At 29.2% G+C, this 21499-nt stretch overlaps 1 long non-coding RNA gene across 2 annotated transcripts; it reads left to right on the forward strand.

Annotated features, from left to right (window-relative positions):
• Positions 1-14991: 14991 nt before the first annotated feature.
• Positions 14992-18162, forward strand: LOC102582617 (uncharacterized). 2 transcript variants are annotated; one of them, XR_368761.2, is made up of 3 exons: positions 14992-15036; positions 15131-15181; positions 17879-18162. It is a non-coding gene; the product is annotated as an uncharacterized lncRNA (long non-coding RNA). The 2 variants fall into 2 exon arrangements; XR_368762.2 differs by having other exon boundaries at positions 17885-18162.
• The last annotated feature ends 3337 nt before the right edge of the window (positions 18163-21499 follow it).

Here is a 21499-nt window from a genome sequence, read left to right on the forward strand (position 1 = left end):
AGTAAAAATTGAGTGATCATTTGTGAAACTAACTTGTTCGTCATTTTATATTCCTAGAAGCACGAATCCCAATAAAGGACAACAATAGTTTCTTCACTTTCCTCATAGAGTAGTAGCTAACTCGAAATCGCTTGGATTTACTCTCATGTCTCGAACCAAAGCACTTATGTGTAGACGTTGGCGAATCATCAATTGCCACGTGGGGATTACTCTCGAAGTTCGTTAAGTTTGAACTATACGTGAATAGTGGCATGGAAGACATAGAAAATGATGACGAACGAGATGAGGAGGGAGATAGGGAAGCAATTGATGGCGAAGAAGTGATTGTCTTGGAAAAAATTGAACGATAAAACTTAGGTTTATTTGATCGTAATTTTTGCAAAGAATTTAAATGTACATTAAGGGATTGATTATTATTATTATTATTATTATTATTATTATTATTATAAGAAGGTGGAGGAGTAAGTGGAGGATTTAATAAAGTTGAATTTGCAAATTTATGTTTAGGGGTACCTGGTTCAGATTCCCAATGAAATGGAATTGAACTAGATGAAGAAGATCCTCCATAATAATAAAACCTAAAAGAAGACTCACCTTTATTAGATTTTTCCTTGGACAAAAGTCTTGAAAAGAATTTGTCATCATCTTTAATTAGAAGAAAATCTTGTAAATATTGTGGACGATGATCATTATCAGCACCATCACTAGTCATCACCATTTGGATCAAAGAACGATCGAGAATTTGATCAAGATATATTATCTTCTGCTTCGATCGATAAATCCAATCCTCTATGTTTCTTGGATGAATTAGAGAAGGAAAATTAAGAAGATTTTTTGTATCATGCCATATTTTGGTCAACTGCAAATATATTTAAGAAGATTTAGAGGGGTTTAATTGAATTGAATGAGTCAAAGAAATTGTGATGTTTATAGAAGAGATCGATTGAACACAACGTTTCAACTAATTATGTGTATGTTGAGTTATTTAATATTTAAACTAATTTAAGTAAGGCATGGTACATTTTGTTGTTTATCAATTAGTTAGTATGTCACGTACTTTTTAGTTAAATGAAATTTAATACAGTTGGCCAGTAGCTATAACTAGTAAAGCATCTTAGTTAAATGAATTTAATTTTATTTATTGGCGATTTGATAGTAGAAAAAAGAAAAGTTGATATATTTTCATAGTTGACTGACTCAATAGTAAGTGAGATTTGATCGGAGAGTAAAGGTATGCATTATAAAAAAGAATGAAATTAACTATGAATTTTGTTGTTAATATGTGGCGAAATAGTTCATAGCTAAACTCATATGTATCATAAAATAAACTATAATTTTGCCCCTATAGTTAGGGACAGAGTCATAATAAAGATTATGAGAGTTTGGCAGAATTTAATATTTTTATCTCAAAATTTTATATTTATATTAAAAAATTTAGTTAATATATATAATAATATACCATATGAACCAAGGGGAAAAAATTATGATTCGGAACTCATTAACTAAATTTTTTGGATTTGCTTCTATTCAGAGGCGTATCCAGGATTTCGGGATGATGGGTGCATTATTACAAAAAGATTGATCTAAAATATAAATTTGATCGGTTGGACATTTAGGTTCTTATTACTGAAAACCGTTAAAATTAATATTATAGGTCCAAAACTAATTAAAATGTCAAAAGTGTTACCAATAACCATTTAGAGAGGTGTTATCTAATTTTACAAAGAAAAATAAAACAAGATGAATATAAAATTCAAATTTCTAACCTCACGTAGAGAGGTGCACCCAGTCATCATCGCATTATATGATACTCCGAATATGGGTTCACACATCTATATTTCAATATTTTTCAAAAATATAACACTACTATATATGATCTCGGGAGGGGAGCATGGGTTCATGTGAACCCGGTGACCCCTCCTTGGATACGCCTCTGCTTCTACTGACATGGCCAGAAGTAGATCCACATGTATAGGTTGGGGTGCACGTGCACCCGTTAATTTTGAAAAAAATCATGTGTATATATGTATATCCATTTTGAGAAACTGACAGAAACTAAAATACAATGAATAGTGCACCCATGAGGAGCATAGAAATGCACTTGGGTTGCTGGTACAAGCCAAAGCACCCACCTGCTAATCAGAGTTCTATCTCGGCTAGAACCCTATTTTGTTATTTTTATTACAAGTATTAGCTTAGAGCTCATATTTAATCTATATATTGTATTTAATATTTTCAGTATAGTTCAAGATATTAGTGATCAATTGATTACTACATTATCCGATAATTGTACTTGAAAGTATCGCTAACACCTAACTTAAGATAATATTGATCCCCCGGAATTTTCAAATTTTAAGTTTGCCTCTCATGGCCTTAGTATTCAATGTCATGTGCTACATAACAAGTTGTTAGAGTTTCCTCATCAAGGGTAGAAAAGAACTTTTATAAACAATTGATAAACATACGTAATTGTACACTATAGTCTATAAATAACATAATTATTTGTACCTAACCATTATGAATTACTTTTATATTTGATGGCGATTTTTTCTAGACAAAATGATCAAACAAATACCCCTAATTTCTGTTAAAAATTAATTGATATCCATAATTTCTGCTTCTTTTTTTTTTGCATGAGTTCTATAGACGAAAAGTACGAAGGTTGTGGATTAGAATAGAAGGCTAGTACGTAGTTAAACGTCGTCTCATTTTTTGTGAGATTAAGTTTTGTGGGAGTCTAGAGCACTGTGTCTGTCGTAGTATTAGCATTATTCATGTAGTTTCTTGCATTTGATATTTGTTACTATCTATTTTGTCTATATTGTGTTTAGATTACTTATTTTGTTGTTGTTACTGTTTTTTTTAAAATGCTTTGTACGATTTTTTATATTAGTTATCTTGTTTTCTTCACTATTGTATTTTCTTTTTATAACTATTTTGATTTGCTTCAATTGGGTTGAGGTTCTTTCAAAAACAGTTTATCAACCTCCACGAGATAGAATAAGATTTATTTACACTCTATTTTTTTCATACTTCACTTGTGAAATTACACCGAATATGTTGTTGTATGAACTCGATAGAGATTCTTAAGTCACTCACTGTAAGCATTCAATTTAATTATTTGTATCTTTAAATCACCAATCTCTATCAATTAATTAATCTATCTTGTCTCTTTTTTATTTTATGAAATTGACTGAATAATTATCATGACTTGCTAGAAACATGACTTTAAAGTTTAATGTACCATGTGTTTACTTAATTTCAATACTAAGACTTCACATTTCCATTAAAATAACCCCACGATATTTCTTTAGAGTATTATACATATGAATGTTCGAAATAATAATTTTTTAATTTATTTATCAAATACTATCAAATAAAAATTATTTTCATTCGAACCAAACACACTCATAATAAAAACTTGAGTATTCAATTTCTCGTGGCCGAATTGAATAATTGTTAAACTTTGAATTCCAAAAAGGCATTTAGACTTTTCAAATGAATTAGTTAGACATAACACATCAATTAGAAGAATCTAAAACCAAATACATTAACTATATATGCAAAATATAAGAATTTTAAAATAAAAATGTTACTTGCTCAACGTGTTATAGCTTTTAAATTACTAGAGACATCTCTTTCATTTCATGAGAACGTATTAACATACCACTTGAAAGTAGGGATGGGCGTTTGTGTTATTCAGATTGGATGTGAAAATTTTAGTTTGAATTTTCAATTTTCGAATTGGAAAAATGATAATTCAAATAAATTTGGATGGACTTTGATTTATTAAGTTCTGTTTTGTATTAATCAGTTTGGATATTTCAAATTTTTGGTTTTGATCATCCACTTTCACTTTAGATTTGACTCCTCTTCATTTCTCTTTTGCCCATTTCTCCCAAGTTTCTATTTAGATGTGTGACAACGGACACCTATGTTACTTAAATATCAAAGGTCTTGATTAATTAGTTTAATTTCTTAATGAAAATAAGTATATTAATTAATCATGTTTAAAAGAAGAGATGTTGGTACTTAAGTTTCCCAACTTTGTTAAAAAAATATTCATTTTCCAAAATTTTGAAAATGGATGGAATTACTTAAATAGCATTAAACTCTGAGAGAAGTACTTTATATATCTCTATTTATTTATCCACTTTTGAATTGACACACTTATTAATTATGAAGTGGATGAATTATAAATTTAAAATTTTCAATAAATTATACCTTTTCCAAAATAATTAATTGAGGGTATAATAGATAAAAAAAAATGTTTTTTCTTGATTTGTCAAAATGGACAAATAAAAAGGGATAAGTAAAAAAGAAAAATTGGAACAAGTAATTCGGGACAGTGGGAATTAGGGGTGGGCGTTCGGTTCAGTTTTATCAAACTTCGATTCACGCGGTTCTTCGGTTTTAGAAAAATGTGCACCGTATTCTAAACCAAACTAATTCGGTTCGGTTCTATTCGGTTCAATTTTTCTACTTCGGTTCAGTTTAGTTCAGTGTTTTTAAATTGGTTTTTTGGTGCGAATGATAAATAAAATGAGGACAAAATCAAAGTATAAGATACTTAGAAATTTAAAACTTTGTTGAGGAATGATGTGTCACTACATAAAAAATATGTATTTTTAGCGGCAATTAGCACTCTTTGTATATATGTCCCGAAAGTCATTAGTGACATTGGTTCTAATGACATTTAACTAATGCCGGTAAAGACTTTAGCACTCTTTATTAATGTCAATATTTAATGCTGCTAAAAGTTGTTTCTGTTGTAGTGTGTCTCTCCATGGAACTTATTGTGTTAACTAAAAGACTATATTTGTCTTTGTCAAGAACATTGTGCCTCCAACTACTTCTCGAGAAAAACAAGGACGAAGACAGATTCCTTTACATAAACTACATTGATAAAAATATGTTTGGGTTCCTCTTGGCGATTAATATTTGAAGTTAATTATTGAATTGTAAAATTTGTTGCTACTCTGATTTGTTCATGAATGATTTAGTTGTTAGTTGACTTTTTATTTTTAGTTAAGAAAATGCCCATATATATATATATGGGCATTCTCCGGTGCACCGAAGAACCGAACTTTTTAAAAAATAAAACCGATGCCAAACCGAAAATCCGAAACCGAAGAACCGAATTAGTTCGATTCTGGTTGGTTTTCCGGTATTTATGTCCACTAGTAGTGGGAGTATTGAAAACGCCCTTGAATTTGGTACGAATTATTAGATTCAACCCCAAACTATTAACATTCTTAAAACACTATTCTACTTGACTAACTGAACCTAAATACACACCCGATCTGATATGTTTCATCCCCGAACCATTGGTGGACCAACTATTGTCTATCCGGTCCAGTACGGGATCAGTCCAAATTTTATGTGGTTGGAACTAGGTCAACCCGGCCCAATTGACACCTTTTACTAAGATAAATACTATAAAATCATACATTAATTTAATGGGCAAATTACAGAAATCACATACTTTTAAGGCAAAATTACAATCTATCCCTTAAAAGTTTATAATTACAGAAATCCCTCAAACGGATACAATAATATAAGCGCAGATACAATAATCTGATGCGCGAGATACATTAATCGTTAAGTAAGATACATTACATTTTATACATGATACACTAATCTGATGCGCGAGATACAATAATATAAGCGCTGATACATTAATCTGATGCGCGAGATACACTAATCTGATGCGCGAAAATGAGGGATTTCGGAAATTTGTAAAACTTATAGGGGATAATGGTAATAAGTAAACTAAAAGGTGGGATTTCTATAATTTTTCCTAATTTAATTACATAAAGGAGTAACCTTTCAATTAGTAATGCCATCAGACTCAACAATCCATTAATATGACAGCATTTAGAAAGATACTCCTTCCGTCCACTTTTAATTATCATATTGTGTTTTTTGAAAATTAATTTGACTAATTTTCAAAGTTAAATTAGATTACATTAATTTGATATTTTAAACAAAAAATTTAGATATTCAAAAACTATACGAAAAGTACTATAAATTGTAATTTTTTTGCATATTATTATAATGAAAAAATATATCGTAAAATATTAGTCAAAATTTTTATAGTTTGACTGTAAAAAAGAAACCATGACGATAAAAAATAAACAGAGAGAATAAAATTTAGACATTTGATTATAAAAATATGCACCATTGATATTTAAATAAGACAAGTATGATAAATCTAGATAGGAAGTTGGGGAAAATGTAGATATATAAGAGAAATGAAAAGGAGGTGGATTCTTTCTCCAATACACTTTTTTTAAGAAATCATAATTCATAAATACGAAAGTTTACTAATTTACCCTTAAGAAACTTTGTTGGAACTTTACAATTTGTTTACATTTTTACAAAGAATTAATTGTAAGGATAAAATAAGAAAAATGTAATTAATTTTATCTTGATTTTATAAATTGACAAGTAATTTGGAATAAGTATTTTTTATCACGTGGAAAACTAATTTGGGGGGAAACATTACAGTAAAACTTCACTAAATTAAAATAGTTGGGACCGTGAAATATTATTATATTTTAGAGGTATTATTTAATCAATAAATTAATAATTATTAATTTATAGAGTGTTTTGAGATTTAACTTTGTGATGCTAGAATAATAAGAGCTTTAAGATGTATTATCGGAACAAATTTTATCATAGGATATTAGAAGGCTATGAAGTGGAACATGAAACTCATCGAGTAAAGATTAAACTTTGGATGCTATCAATTTTGTAATCCGAGCTTGGACGAAAAAATGTTCAACATTGTAACAACCGGTTTCCATCATTATGGAAAAGCCAATGGGGAAGGAATTTGGGCCAGAAAACTTCTGAGTAGTAACTTGGAAATTTCTAGCCTAGGCCAGACTTGGACGAAATCTGAGTCAGGTGAGGTATAGAGAAATCTGGTCATGAATGGGGGATCTAATTATGAATTTGATCACATGAGTGGATAGCCAAGACGTTAACGAGCCTGACGACTTTACGGAATCGAATTTGGGCGAGTAAACTCCCGAAACTGACCTTGGCGTGAAAGGGCAGTTTTAGAACGTCTCGGATTGAAGGGGTGTTGTGAAATAAAAGCTTGGAACTCAAACTCCGAGCTTCTGTCACCGTGCAAGCCTCCAGGGTGAGATTAATCCCGTTAGTGCGGGGCCGCTGTGGCGGGATGGGGTCCGCCGTGGCAGGCCAGTCGCGAACTTAAGTTGGAAAAATCCCCAAAATCGTTATTTTCTGCAAAACTTCGTTCTTGAGAGCTAGGAGGCGATCCAGGAAGATTCTTGACAGCTTTCCACGACTTCTAGTGCTAAAGGTAAGGAAATTACTCCCTTAATCTGTATTTCGATTTCTATGACTGAGAATCTTGGGTAATTATCGTTAGGAGAGGGTTTTGGCCTAAAGTTGATAGTGGGAAAACCCCTAGTTGAACATTAGGATCATGGGTTAATAAGTTTGTTATAATCTGGGTAAATTAGACCTTGTTTATTGATCCTTGAGTTAATTACTTGTTTATAGACCAAGAACAACCTGAAAGACTTCGGAAAGGGAAGGCTAAAGTGTCTTAAGAGTATTTAGTCTTGGTTTCGAGGTAGGTGATGGTTTGATTTCCCGTTTGTGTGATATATACCGGATAATTGCTTCAATGTATGTATATGCGTATGTGAATCATGAAATGTGAATCGAATCTAATGAAATGATTATGTGCGAACAACTACATGTCATGAACTGTTACTTGACCATGTGGACTATATGTATTATTAATTATAGTGTGATTGTGGTTGTGCTGATTGGATCGGATGTTACGTTCCGACACATACATTGGATCGGGTGTCACGTTCCGACACATATATTTTACTGTATATCACGTTCTGACACATATATTGGATCGGGTGTCACGTTCCGACACACTAACAGTTTGAGTATGAGTTCCATAAGAGAAACACTTGTGATTATTATGTTCATGTCTACCTGTCATTGATATTGAGAAATTGTATGTTGCTCCTGAAAAGCTAATTGAACTATATATTTTGTATATGTGTGTTTATTGTGTTGTAATTTCCTGCTTGTATTTCGCTTACTAAAGTAGCCGCGTGATCCTACCAGTACACTGTGGTTGTGTACTGATACTGCACTTGCTCGTTTTTTGTTGAGTAAAGGGCATCTTCAGGCGGCTACTGACAGACCTCAATAAGGAGATCACTGATTGAGACCAGATTCAAGGGTGAGCCAGTTCTTCCAGGCTGTCATGGGTCCTTTATTGTTTAGTCCATTCTTTTCAGACTCAGACTCTATAGTTAGATTTATTCGTATGTTTAGTTCCGGGGTTGCACCCCCTTTCCTTAGACTTATTGATTGGTAGAGTTTTGGTACAATGACTTTCAGGTTCTAGGGGTTGACTTCTGCAATAGTTTGTTTAATTTTTTATTTAAAACATTCGGAGTTTATGGGAACTCCGTTTCTATCCATAATTTAAATCTGTTTTCGTATCTTTAAATGTTTAGTTTTTCGTTAAGTTGCTTAGTTAGTTGGGTTCTAGTAATGGTTATCTCCCATCGGAGGGTTAGTGTGGGTGCCAATCACGGCGGGCTGGGTCGTGACAAGCAAGAGACAAAAACAAATTGTTTTCGACACTGCAAAATTTGTTTGGAGGATGAAATCTCAAAGAAATTGAATGAACCACATGTGAAAACATCATCCATGAACTTGATGTCATGATTAATGATCTTGATTACCGTAATAAAATTGACGTCAATAACTTATCGGATTATCCAGGTGAAAATGATACATATTCAGCGGTCCTGAGTTTAGAAGAAATTGTGGATACCATTAAAAACAATGTTGATGATGAACTTGTAGATGATACAATACCTTTGGAACCAGTGTCATGTAAGGGAACACTTATCGCATCTAGAACTTTTCACAATTTTATGGTGCAGATCGAAAAGACAACACCAGAATTTTTGGATGCAATAAGAAAAGATAGAGATGAACTTCAACTAGATTTAAAGTTTAACAAAAAAAAAAAAAAAAACACAATAGAATAACATTTGACTAAATTGTCTCGGATATATTTGGACACATTACTATTTATAATTTTGCATTATTTTTTATGTCCACGTGGGCAAATATATATGTTTAAAATACGGTATTAAATAGTCTAGGGAGGTAATAGGTCCTCATGAAAGCTTAGTATCGCAACAACAAATTCGACCAAAATTTGGGTATTTTTCAGACCCTTGTCCCTTTTTTTTATGTTGGAAATTGATAGATCATAACTTTAATCTAAGTATTCATTTCTTGATTATTATTATTATTTTATCACAATCGTACAAAAGAATTGAAAGTTGTTATTTTTCGAGAGTCAATCAATTTTATTTTATTTTGTAAATTATTGTGATTGATTGTACTTCTTAGGTAGTTTTTAAGTATATACATTTTAATTCAAAAATCTTAAGGCTTTCATGTACGAATTGTGATTAAAGTTTAGAAGTTTGAATTCCGAAATTCCAGTTGTGTCACTAGGAAGTATCAAATGAGTGCGTTGGGATCATGTCAAAATGAGTTAAGTTAATAAATGATTGTTTCGTTGGACTATTTAAATATAATTTGAGTTGAAATGAGCTAAACACAATCCATTTTTTACTATGTTTTAAATTTAAAGTTTGTTTTCATATTATTTGTTTGAGTACCTGATAATTTTTTCCTTATCTTATGACTCTATATAACATATCATATTGTCACGACCCAAAACGAGTCGTGAGTGGCACCCACACTTAACCTCCTAAGTGGGCGAGCCAAGAAATCCAAACCCCAACATATATTAATAATTCAACCACGAACAACAATAAAATGCGGAAGCTCAAAACTTGTTAAATGTAACTAATCAAATCAACCTCTAAAGTCTATTACCCATTATCCCCAAAACCTAAAAGTCATCACATCAAGGACATCTGTTCTCAAAATACCAAGTCTAAGAGCATTAAAGACACCAAAATAAGTAAAGAAGATGGTCCATGTCCGAAATTTAAGGACATCATGCCATGACTGAGAGAATCCAGCACGAGCTAGAAGGAATTATAGCTCACCCTGAAATCTGATGTGCTAGAGACCGGCTAGAGCTTAGGGAGAGTCGAAGTCGATGGTACACTTGTTGTACTCCACAAAAGAAAAACGAAGAAAACACAAGTAGGGGTCCGTACAAGGAACACGTATTGAGTAGGTATCATCGGCCAACCCAAAATAGAAACTAATATGCAATGAATAATAGTATAAAATCAACTATGACACTTAGCAGGTGACAAGCAACAAACATCATGAACAAGTGACAACGGAAGCCAGTACACAATCAATCACAATATCCAACACACATATGGGGACTCATGCCTCCACACCATGCTCATTTGGGAAATGGGTTCTTTGAGGTTGAGTACATTAAGCTAATTCAATATCTTTTTCCTTTAATGTTACTGTGTCGGAACGTGACACTCTGATCCAAGAATATAGTGTCGGAACGTGCACTCCGATCCAAGAATACCGTGTCGAAACGTAACACTCCGATCCAATAATACCGTGTCGGAACGTGACACTCCGGTCCAAGAATACCGTGTCGAAACATGACACTCCGATCCAATAATATCATTAATTTATCATTTATTATCACCACTTTTCAATTCATTAACAATATTTCATCAAGCCTTCTTTATTCAAAGCATCACTTCGATAGAGAGGGTTCAAGATTATAAATTCCACGGTCTCAGGATTTTAGACAAATCACAAACCACACAACCAAGCTACACAATCACACCATCAAGTACATAGAGAACTTCACAATATCATTCAATGCATATCAATCACTATTAAGAGTCTATCTATCAAATAAAATAAACCATAACCTACCTACACCGAAGAGCCGAAGTCAAGCAAGCTACTTTTCCTTTCCTCAATGCCTCCGAACCTTTCCAATCTATATAATTTGTAAATTAACGAGTATATAAACACCCAAAACTATAATCAATTTCTTAAAGTTCAAGCCTAAGGGTTTTCTAAATTCTTCCAATTAGCATAACTTAAATGAAGTTTAAATAATACGAGACACCTAATATTTATTATTTAGGAAAAATTACTTAAATACACAACACTTCTTTACCTATTCTCAATATTTCCCTACTCTTTTACTAAAATATAAAAATCCCTTATTTCCCCCCAATTCAACTTAACCAGCTACTTTATTAGATTAAGTATCCGCCCGTTATTAATTAAAGTATCCGTGCTGCTATATTATGCATCTGCCCATTAATTTAAGTATCCGCCCGTTATAAATTAAAGTATCCCGTTATTAATTAAAGTATCCGCACTATTAATTAAAGTATCTGCGCTGCTATATTATGTATCCGAAAAACACTAAAAAAAGGGATTTTTGGTAATTAATGAAAGAGTAGGGAAAGGAAGTAATTTCTTTCTTATACTATGTCATTTGCCTAATTTTTACAATTATTTATCTCAATACATCAAAATAAAATAAAAACATTTTAATGTTTAAAAGTTCAAGCCGCCAGTGGCAATGAACACCTCCACCTATACACCTACACTTTAATACTCCATCATTAATGTTGTGGCCTGATTAACTTTTCTCTCAGCATTCATCTAACATCAAATACTATACATATGCACACTTCCACTTTATAATATAATATAATAATAATTAAAGTTGAGGCCACTGGTTACGAAACCAGTGGCACTACCTCTGAACCAGTCAGTACGTACAAATCCTACCACTGAAGAAAGCCACTGAACAACGTACATAAGCCAAAACAACCATATACTGCTAATGATCATTTCCATTATTAAATAATTAATCCTACAATCTATATATGTATATATGTTCATACATATAAAATATACCAAGGTTGATTCTTTACCTGATTTGCTGCTTCTTCTCGGTTGTAACTCCTCTTTTCTCCTCTTTTAATTAAGTATTAAATAAATACTAAACCCTCTAATTTATATATTCCTATCCATGGGCCATATGGTAATTTAATTAAATAAATTATGGACTTAGTTCATTAACCACCAATTAAATTAATTATTAAAAACTACCCAATTAATTCTATAAATGTAGTTATGAATAGTCCAAAATATCCATTTAGAATCTTTTTTGGAAAAGAGTATTCTATGAAATAAAAAGTTCTAGTACTCAAAACGACCAAATGGGTCGTTACATAAATAAACAATGTCTTTATTAAAACTATTTAGATAAAATTTCTAATGAGTCCATTTGAGTTACATATCAGCCAGTTTTAAAATGAGTTGAACTAAGCAAATCAAAATAAACTTAATTAATGAAATGTGTGGATTCTTAAAATGTCAAAATCTAAACGGATCGGGCATATCATAATTTTATAGGTTGATTTTGCCATCCCCATAAGCCACGTAAATTAGGACTAGGAGAGTATACATCATATTGTACACATAATTAATGTGTAATTTTATATAAGAGCACAAATTACACATTTAGCCGATCAATCATAATAATAACAGTCGCTTGCCAAATATACAAATTATATATATATATATATATATAAACTTATGTCATTTTCAATATCTCCTCAACTATATAGGTCCAATAAGACTTCTTCGTACTATCAAATTATTAGACCTAAATCTTGCTAAAAGAGAAACCAAATCTTGCACAAAATTAACCTTCACTCTCACGTCAATTTATACTCCCTCTGTCCCAATTTATATGACTTATTTTCCTTTTTAGTCAGTCCAAAAAAAAATGACACATTTCTATATAAAGTAACTATTTAACTATAAAATATCTATTTTACCCTTAATGAAATGATTTACAGCCACACAAATTTCTATAATTTATTTTAAACCACAAGTTTTAAAAGTCTTACTTCCTTTCTGAAACTCCGTGCCGAGTCAAAGTACTTCACATAAATTGGGACAGAGGGAGTATAATTTAGTATATAAAGTAAGCTATTTAATTATTTTTTAGATATCATATATTAGACTTACTTGGGGTGTATTTGGTCTTTTAAAAAATATTTTTCAAAGCTTATAAGTGAATTCTTATTTTAATGTGTTCGAAACATAAACAAAAAAATATTGTGATTTCAACAAAAGTCATTAGTTCTGATAAACCAATACATGATTACTCCTTTTACTGTGAATCATTTCTCTCTTTCTTAAGCCCCTTCTTTCCTTTATCGATAGTTTCATAAATAGGACTTTTGTCGAAATATTTTTCTAACAATGAGCCAATTTTTGATAAGACGTAGATGGAAAATTCATACTATTATTTTAGTAGTGAATTGACCAATATCATTATTGTCCTCCCCTCTCATCCATTTACGAGTCAATTTATTATATGTACGTACAATATCCAAAAATTATTTTTGATCCATTCTGATTTTTTGGCCATTTTCAAAAAGTCACTTATTATTTGCATTAGGGGTGTACATGACCAGGTTGGTTCGGGTTTTTCAAATATCAAACTAAATCATTTGTATCGGATCTTTAAATCTATAAACCAAACCAAACCAATAAACTCGGGTTTTTTAACTTCGGGGTTTTTCGGATTTTTTCGAATTTTTCAGATTTTTGGGTTTTTTCGATAAAGTATTCATACAGACATATAATTTACTTGTACTTCAAATATTTCTTTAGTCCTACCAAAATACAACTATCTAAGGTGTTTCTTAAGAAAATAACACAAAATATGATATGAGTAATGACACTAAAATATCCAGTAAAAAAATAATAATAATGAAATCGCGTAAAACAAATATTGCAAATTAACAAGTCATAATGAAAATGATCATAATTTAAAAGTACGAAATCATGCTAAAAATAAGTTTAATAAGTATTAGTTACATGACTAAATATTAAAGGAATTAAAATTAGATTATGTATTTGAATTGTCTAAACCAATGTAAAACCAAAGAATAAATATTCAATATTGTTGTCATTCTTACTCTATGTTTGGATCATTATTACCCATTGTATTGTATTGTATCGTTACCATACCTACAATGTTTGTTTTGATTGTTACTTAAAATGTATTGTATTGTATTGTATTGTTAAATTTCGTTGTTACATAACAATGGAAACCCCCATTTTATGGAACAACCGATTTGGTGTGTTCTCATTGTTACTTAATTTCTTTTTCCAATTATATCATGGCATAATATTTCATAATATTTTTTTACCTTTTAGCCTATATTATTTAATTCCAGTCAAACCTCCTACCCTAGAATAATTAAGGATATTTTAGTACATTTATAAATTACAATACAGTACAATACAGTCAAACCAAACAATAAAAACGTTATTAAACAACAACAAACAATACAGTCTAGCCAAACATTGTATCTACCATATAGTACAATACATTACAGTACATTATGAAACAATGGGTAACAATGATCCAAACAGAGTGTTAGTGTTGAATTGGTTTTCTTTTTTGCATTAGTATTAATTTGATTTTGATTTAAGCTTTATTATAATTACCAACATGTGTGGACTATAATCTTTATTGAACCATTTCAGAATTCTAAGTTTAAAACTTGAAATAATATATTAAAAGATAAAAACTATGAGAAAGTATAAGAAATATTTTAAAATTATATCAAAGTAAATTTTTTTATGTATAAAATAAAATTTTAAAATTTTATATATAATGTCGGATTGGTTTGATCTTGGGTTGATTTTTTTTAGTTAAAACCAAACCAACCCAAATATAGTCGGGCTTTTTTTTTCAATACCAAACCAAGTCAAACCAACCACTAGTTGAGTTTTTTTTCTCGGTTTGACTCGATTTGCGTTTTGATTCGATTTTCGGTTCGATTTTGTACACCCCTAATTTGCATTATTGAGCTCCACGTGTCTACCTACCAGCAAGTTAACTAAATAGAATGCATATATTATATAAGAACAAACTAATTAGTTAATTGTACCCAATATTCTCACTCTTTAATTGAGAGCTAAGCAATTAATAGGCAAATGGTATCTCCTATTAATTTATTATTCTTGAATAAAATCCATGTGTTTTAATGATATGTTTTGTTTCTTGGTATTGATATTAATTTTGATGTTGTAGGGAGTACCACTTTGTGAAGAACACATGACATCGATGATAATGAACTTGAAGGTATTTATCAAATATTGGAATTTCATTTTGTCTTGATCTTCTTATTTGATGTCAGATATTTATATTGAAATACTGAATAATTTGAATTCTCATTATTATATAAGACTAAGTTAAGAAAGAAGCATTTTTTAAGATTTTTTTTATATAATTAAAGTTTTAACTCAAAATATATGATTAAAGAAATAAAAGAATAATCTCATTGGTGAATTTCATGGTTTTGCTATAACACTTTTCCATTTTAAATAGCTATTTGACATGATTGTCTTCTTGTTAATAGACTTATGAATTAAGTTTATGTGAGTATTAGGGGTGGAAGGGAATTTATCCAAGTCTAAAAAGTTATTTTCTAGTTTTTTTTTTGTATGTTTATAAAATAAATATTGAATCTTTAGTGAAAAGCCTTGGGTGGTATGGGTAGGGTGGCCGATGGGGTGGCTGGTGGGAGGTAAATCTTACGAAAAATATTGATCACGAAATTTATAGAAATTTTTTTTACAACATAAAATATATAAAGATAATCGTCCTTAAGAATATTTTATCTGATATAGATTATTTTCAGAATTCAACAATTCCTTCTACTGTAAATTCGGCGCACAAATTATTTTAATTGAAATCCAGCAGAAGGAAGGTGAATATTATAGGTCAAAGAACTCAAATTATCATCATGAAATATTAAGACTAAAGAATATTTGTTGTTGTGATAGTCAAAGCAGTAAAATAGGATATAAAGGACAATACAAAATTTGTTTCCGTGCCAACATGACTAGTCATTAAAAATATTCAACAACAATATTAAATATCTATTATAAAGACATTTATTCAGACTTTAGAAATATTCAAAGATGATTGATATTTATTAATCATAGCTAGTAAAGGATAAATAATATGTTATGATATTTGTTAACCATGGCTAATAAAGGATAAAAAAACTAATATAAAAGGGAAAAATGTCAAAAATATCTTTAATCGGTGTGAAATGAAAAAAAATGTCCTCCATTTATAGTTTGGCTAAAAAACGGCATGCTGTCAATATTCGGTTAAAAAATGCTCTTGCAGTTATTATTTTGGTCCAAAAATGCCTCTATAGTTACTAAATGGGTCAAAATGCTCTTTTTCGAATATATATATATATTTTTTTTTAAAAAACATATCTTCTTCCTAATTAAAATGTTATTAAAGAACCCTATTCTTGTTTTCTTTCTTTTAAAATTACTTCTACAAATGAAAATGTAGGAAATAATTTTTTTCTTCTAAATCTCACTTTATCAATTAAAATAAAATAACTTCCTGTACTCTTTGTCATATATATAATATCATAGTATACTCATCATTAATTTTTAATTATATAACGATAAAAAATAATTACAATAAAATAAGAAATATTTTTATTTTTTATTTTATTCTGAATTGAAGTAGGATAAACATTTGCTAATTTTAAAAAATATTATTAGAAAAAGAATGTGTTAGAAAGAAAATAAATGATATATTTATTTGGAAAATGAGCATTTTTTACTCTTTAAATAACGATAAGGACATTTTGGATCAAACTATTGATGGCAAGGATACTTTTGGACCAAACCATACAGAGGACATTTTTATTTATTTTACGTAGTTTAAAGACATTTTTGACCTTTTTCCATTTTATATTTATTCTTTAATCTTTACTAATAATGATTAATAAATATTACAACATATTATTTATCTTTTACTAGCTATGATAAATAAATATTAATCACCATTGAATATTTCAAGAGTCTGAAAAATAACGTCTTCGTAATAGTTATTAATGTTGACATTGAAATAGATTCTTTATTTTCCTTAATTATACCTTATTTTATTAAGCCGTTAATTGCTTTGATTATCACAACAACAAATATTCTTAAATCTTAATATTTCATGCTAATAATTTTTCTTGACTATATATTCTCTTCTTGTGATGGATGGAAGATAGAGAAAATATTCTCCGAGTCTTAGTTAGTTTATGTGCTCCAGTACAAGAACCTATTGAATTTTGAGAATACATTTATATTACGTGAAATATATACACTTCACACTTTGAATAATTCTCTATAGATTTCAATTTTTCATGATCAAATATTTTTAGTAAGATTTACTCCAAAGCCACCCCCACCCTATATAAATGGAGCTTTGACACTATTGAGAGTTTTCACTTTTTTTCGGAATTTTTTTTTTTTTTACCCTCCCTAGGAGCTCCCCCACCCCTTTTGCTCCCTTGGTGACTCGAACTCGCAACCTTCGGGTTGGAAGCAAGGGGTGCTTACCATTCGAGCAACTCCCTCTCGTCTCGAAATATTATTTCAAAAAATTGTTTGGACATTATTATATTTTAGAATTCTACTTGAAGTTGGATTCTGAAATTTTTAGAAATTAGTAAAACTGCAAAAAGAAAATATTTTCTCAATTTCAATTCTAAATCACTTACAAAGTTCAAAAATAGCGCAAATTAATATTTATGTTCAAACACTATTTCAAAATAAAAAAACTACTATTTTTTTCTTTCAAATTCTACCGTTCTTATATATACCCAAAAGCTAGCCCACTTATAATAATAGAATAATACACTAACCAAAAAAGGTAAAATGAAATTAAAAATTAGTTACAAATATTGTGTATAAATAAATAGAAATTTTGGTAGCTAATTTATCACGAAATTGGTGACGAAATTTTACTGTTTAGCTACAGATTTTTTTATCGCGCGATATGGGACGGCCGGAGAAGTATTTCGAGGACTGAAAAGGAATTTGGTTATGTGGAGGCAAGTCACACAGAATTGGCTATTTTCAGTGTCTTTAAATTTGATCGTTGCTATCCGTTGTATTGTATTGTATTATTAGTTAAATATTTCTATATCGAATCGTTTAAATCTATCCTTAGATAATGACGAAAAGTCTTATTTTATGTAACGGTCGATTTGGTGTGATCACGTCATTATCTTAATATAGTTTCTCATTTTATCTTTACTTATTATTTAATAATTCAATATTTATTCTTTACCCTACCTTTTTTTATAATAGCTCTATCAATAAACTATTTTTTTTTTAGGATTATTATTCAAATTGTTGTATGTGAAATTATGTAAGGAGGGTAACCATAAAACATATCAAAACGTTGTATTCATTAAATAATACAACACAACACAGTACAACACGATACAACACAATACAATATTGTTACTTAAATTTTATTGTCTTATATTATTTAAATCTAACAAAAAAACTCATTATGTGTAATGATTGGTTTGGTGTGTTCGAGTCGTTACTTTAATTTTTTTTTTCTTATTTTGTCTTTATTTATTATTGAATAATTTTATTTTATCTTTTACCTCACTTTTTCTACCTCGTGCCTTAATTTTTTTGTAAGTTTATCATTAAAATAAGAATGCATGACATATGCAACAACGGGAACGACACAATCGTATATGTAAAATTTTGACATCCTTTTTTAGTTCATATCTCGACAACTTTCTATTTAACCACAAAAAAGGGGGGGAAAAGCCTTTTCCTAATTGTACAATCTTTCAAGGTTTGATTAATGTCTAATTACATCAATAATTTTTTTAGTAATTTATTTTTCAATTTTTTTCAAACTCAACAAATTAAATTTAGTTGTATGTGCTCATAATACCGTAATTGATTTCTTCTTCAGCGCCATACAAAATTGACTTGCATAAAAAAAAACAAATTAAAGTAATTAGTGGTCCATGTTTTCGAACAAAAAATTACTTAATAGACAACTAAACTTAGGCCAACTTTGCCTGCCTTGGAAACTTAGACAATTTGTTTTTGTCCGAATATTGAAATGAGAAAAATTGTAATTTATAAATAATATTTTTAGTTTTATATTTGAATGTTAATTTTAAAGTATTCGATTGATTTGACTCAATTTATTTTTTAATATTAATCAAATTAATTTTGACAATCAAAAAATATTACATAAATGAGGATGAAAATAATATTGGTTAATCAGATATAGACTATGCATAGATTACATTTCAAGTTTCTTTGGGTCCCAATTTTAGCATGCAATGGAAGATAATAGGAAAGTGATTAAGGAAACTACATTAAGTTTAAACTATAAAAAATTTAATTTAAAATTTTTGAAGTAATAATTTGAATCAAAGTGACTACTCATTATATATATATATATATACTAGTTTTTCGACATGTGTGTTGCACGTGATTATCAATTTAGAAAATATATATTATAGTAAATAGTATCGATTATTTAAGCGAAGATTTGAATAATTAACTTTGCACAAAATAATATTGCAGATTTTTTTTTAATATTCAATGTGGATCGTCATATATATTTCTTATTCACGCGAACCTATGAATATAGTCAATGAAAAAATTCATTAGTTAAATGCAACAATATATATTTTTATTTCAATTTGAAGATGTTCAATCATGTAATTAGTCATATCTCACTAATATTACCTTATAGATGATATTTGTTATGTATTTTTCTTGTCATCTAACCACGAGTGGTTTGCACATGCACTCCACATTTAATTGTTTAGATACCATATGAACATGTGAAGAGAACAACTACATTTTATTTTTTAGAACTATTCTTTTGTATATTAATTTAAATTTTATAAGTTATAACATAACATATGACGTTCTTCTTGTTGGCTCTCATATTTGACTTCACGATTGACTATATACATAAATCAAAGATAGTTATTTGACTGTCCATAATTGACTGAGAAAGGTTTCCTTTTTTTTTTTAACTGAAAAAACTAAAACTAAAGAATATATTCTATTTGTGAAATCATATATTACATGTTTACCTCACACCCAACAAAGATATAGTTCATATCCTTGTAAACGATTTTCAATTTATTCAACCAAGCATGATTCATCCATGGATAAATAACAATACAGTGTTATTAGATCTATACGAGCGGTAATATGAAAATTTATTGGTCAAAAGTTAATATAATGAAAGATGAAAGATAGATATAATTAATGTAATAACTATGTGAATTCATAATATTATAACTAAAGATTGTAAAAGAGTGTAAATAACGTTTGCAATAATTAGTAATAATTAAGTTAATTTATAATGTTATAATTAAAGAATTAAAGTGCAATATCTGAATTTCTTTAAAAATTTATATACTTACATAGATGAATAGGAATTTTAATTATTGTTACTATTTTTTTTTTATACTTAGTAGATTTTAATTTAGTGTAGGGACAAAACGAAAATGTTTATTCCATACTACTGAATCTAAAATTTATTTTGTAAATGATAAATTTTAAATGATTCATATATATTCACATATTTTACATTTATTGTATTTGCATTAATAAAAATATTTATCTCATAAAAATTATCTATAAAATAAATATTAAAATTTAAACTAATACAAACTTCAAGTGGCATTATTACAAGTCATATGAATTTTTCATCGTCTAAAATACTTAAATATTAAGAAATAGTAAATAAGTAAACAAAAGGGAAATGTTTATATAGTAATAACTATTTTGAAGCAAATTTCGTTACAATCTAAATCACATTAGTAGCATTGATAAATAAAGTCATTGTTATGTCTTGAGCATCAACAAAACAAATCGTGACAATTCTCTGGCTCTTGAGAATTTAAATAATTTTAGAAAAAGATATTCAGAAGCATATATATGCATCACAAGAGAGATTGTTAAAAAAAACAAATTAATTTAGACTACATCATGTTAACTTCATGTATTGGAACATTACATACTACTATATATATTAAGGAAAAAAATTTATTATATCATCGAAAAATTATTTACCTTAAGTACTCGAGGTTATGAAATATATCCTCTTAGGATAAAATGATTTACTTCATCAGAATAATGGTACCTCATTCCGCTAAACTTCAAACTAATCAACGATAAATCACACGAAAATTTTTAAAATGCAAGAAGAAGAAGAGTAGAAGATTAAAAAAATTTGTGGTTGAAAAATGAGAGGAAGTCCCTCTATTTATAGTAAAAAAAAAGGTAGTATAACGAAGTGTTTTTGTGTCTTATTTGAAAAGTCATAACCTGTCGGAGAGGTCACAACACTTTGGAAAAGTCACAACTTATTGAAAAACGCAGAACTCTATAGAAAAGTCACAACTCATCGAAAAATCGAAACCCTTTGAAAAAAGTCACAACTTATCAAAAAAATCACAACTCATCGAAAAAGTCACAACCTTTCAAGAGAACATATGTTATTCAAATACATATAGATGAGTGTTTTAAGTTAGGGATATTATAGTAATTTAACATTCAAGTTAGGAGTTCATGCTTTTAAGGTAATATA

Source organism: Solanum tuberosum, unplaced genomic scaffold, assembly GCF_000226075.1.
Source record: "Solanum tuberosum cultivar DM 1-3 516 R44 unplaced genomic scaffold, SolTub_3.0 scf00543, whole genome shotgun sequence".
Lineage (NCBI taxonomy): Eukaryota > Viridiplantae > Streptophyta > Magnoliopsida > Solanales > Solanaceae > Solanum > Solanum tuberosum.